This window comes from Mirounga leonina, unplaced genomic scaffold, assembly GCF_011800145.1.
Source record: "Mirounga leonina isolate KUSES-001 unplaced genomic scaffold, KU_Mleo_1.0 Mir_178, whole genome shotgun sequence".
In the NCBI taxonomy this organism is placed as follows: Eukaryota; Metazoa; Chordata; class Mammalia; order Carnivora; family Phocidae; genus Mirounga; species Mirounga leonina.
In genome coordinates this window covers 26,391,551-26,394,296 of record NW_023270464.1, presented here as the reverse complement: position 1 = coordinate 26,394,296, position 2,746 = coordinate 26,391,551, and the positions used below count along the sequence as shown (strand labels likewise).

Sequence of the window (2,746 nt, the reverse complement as noted above, 5' to 3'; positions counted from 1 at the left end):
AGGGAACAGCCTATCATGGCCCCCACTTCCTTGGTGACAGTTGATCACCTAGAGGGTGCACACGCCACTCATGTGGCTAATTAAGGTCTACCTGTTGTGTTTTTCTCAGTGGACCTGAGTTAGGAGAATCAGTCCCACTAGGGTTGGAGGGGGGCAACATTTTGAGATGTGAGGTACAGGAGCTTTTTGCAAGGTGGGTTGAGTGCTGCTGATAGAGCAAAGCCAAGAAGAGGGAAAAGTTTCAAGAGGAGCATCCCCAGCAGCCTTGGAGTCTCTACTAGCTGTTCCTGAGATCCAATAGTACCCTAGGGTTTCATCCCATCCCAGACCCCACCCCTATCTCCTAAAATCCTAGTACCCATTAGTGGTAATTTAAAGAAGTAGCATTTTAATCGCTTCTCGGCCTTTTGGCTAAGATCAAGTGTAGTATCTGTTCTTATCAGTTTAAAAAAGTAGCATTTTAATGTCTTCAGGGTAAAGAATGGTCCTATTAAAATAGCTGTTACTCACAGAATAACCAAACCCTGATTCAAGACACTGTAACACAGATCTAGATGACTTGCAAATATTTCCTCTCATCCTGTATGTTGCCTTTTCATTTTGTTGTTACTTTTAGTCTGATAGAGTTCCACTTTGTTGATTTTTGCTTTTGTCACTTGTGCTTAAGGGGTAAATATCCAAAATATATAAAGAACTTGTATAATTTAATAACAAAAACACAAACAATGCAATTAAAAAGTAGACAAAGGAATTGAATGGACATTTCTCCAAAGAAGACACACAAATGGCCAACAGGTTCATGAAAAAGATGATCAATATCATGAACATCAGGGAAATGCAAATCAAAACCACCATGAGACATCACCTCACCCCTGTTACAATGACTATCATCAAGAAGACAAAAGATAACAAGCACTGGCAAGAATGTGGAGCTAAATTGTAGTGGTGATCACATTGCAATATATAAATGTATCACGTCATCATGTTGTACATCTGAAGCTTACATAATGTATATGTCAATTATATGTCAATTTTTTTAAAAAGACACTACAACACAATACTCAGAAGCCTCTACATACCCAGAGCCACAGTTCATCGTTCAACGGAATCACTGAGCCAACCTTTTCCAGTTCCCACCGCCATTTCTCACTCAGACTCCTCCATGCTCTAGCTCCATAACGCTGGATGGCTTAACTTGACCATCTGGACCAGGCATTTGGATGCCATTCTTGATTATTTTATCTCTGCCAATTTTATAATGCCAGCTTTATATTCCAGCCAGTTATGAAGCAGTTGGGTTTCCAACCTCTGTTAGTGCCACTCTTAACAGAAGGAAGGGCAACGCACCTGGGTAAAGACTGGTGGCATCAGGCTTAGTGTTTCTCAGGAAAACCATGGTTGGGGATGTGAGTCTTCATGAAAACTAGTGGCTATCAGTTCCATGCAAATGCCCAGGACACAATCAAGTCTTTTATTTTGGCAAATAAAGAAAACATCAAGCAAGTTTACACTTAATTCATACTTAGCTCTAGGGGAAATGTCTATGACTTTTAGTTATCCATAGTTACTACAGAGCATCGACTACAACAAAAAGAGAAATTAGTGGGTGGTGGTGTTCTGTTCGCACATGGCTTTCTAATTGATATAAGATACACAGAAGAATTAGATAAGCAACCAAATCCCCAACTTCACAATGGTGTCAGTAATAGGAACACACATCCTGCCAGTCTCTATAAGTCTCTGTGCGTCTCGTGGGTGTGTGTGTTTAGAGTACTCTGGGAATGAGGAATCCTGGTTCCACCACTAATGTGTAAAGCCCAGGACAAACTCAGGATTTGGGAGCATCGTTCAGCCTTTCTTTCTTTTTATAGTCACAGAACTCATCCATTGCGGTGGAAAAAGCTTGCAAGTAGAAGGGCATGAGACACCAAGGCTTCTAAACCAGTTCTGCCTTATGCTTACACTCGCTGTGTGACCTCAGACAAATTACTGCCCTAGATTGTCTCACCTTCAAAATAGGAATAATAGGGCGACTGGGCGGCTCAGTCGTTAAGCGTCTGCCTTCGGCCCAGGTCATGATCCCAGGGTCCTGGGATCGAGTCCCACATCGGGCTCCCTGCTCTGCGGGAAGCCTGCTTCTCCCTCTCCCACTCCCCCTGCTTGTGTTCCTGCTCTTGCTATGTCTCTCTCTGTCAAATAAATAAATAAAATCTTAAAAAAAAAATACGAATAATAACCTCTGCCTATCTTGTTGGGTTGGAAGGATCTGATGAATTAGTATATGCAAACTACATGGGCATTTTAAGTATGGGCTGACACCATCACCACCACCACCACCACCACCACCATAACCATAACCATCATCATTTATTCTTGGCCATTGTGGTGGGCATCCCAGTAAGTGGGATGGGTCTAAAGCAGAGTTTCTCAACCTGGGTACTACTGACATTCAGGGCTATTGTGGGGTCCTGTCCTGTGCATTATAAGATGTTTAGCACCAACCTGGTTCTGATGCCTGTAGGACTCCCTTCCAGTTGTGATAACCAAAAACATCTCCAGACATTTCCAAACATCCCTTCAGGGTAAGATCACCCCTGATCGGCAACCAGTGAGTGGCCTAAGGGGCAAGACCTGTCTTCCCATGAGATGAAAGAAGCAGAGAGGAAAGAGTGAAGCTCTTTGAGCAGTATGGTGACTACTGTTCTCTGAACATTTGAATAGGACTCCAAAGAGATATCCGCACCTG

The 2,746-nt window shown here is 42.8% G+C and overlaps 1 pseudogene; it reads left to right on the top strand.

Moving 5' to 3' along the window:
* Positions 1-391: 391 nt before the first annotated feature.
* LOC118023261 lies at positions 392-528 on the top strand (annotated as a pseudogene).
* Positions 529-2,746: the final 2,218 nt, after the last annotated feature.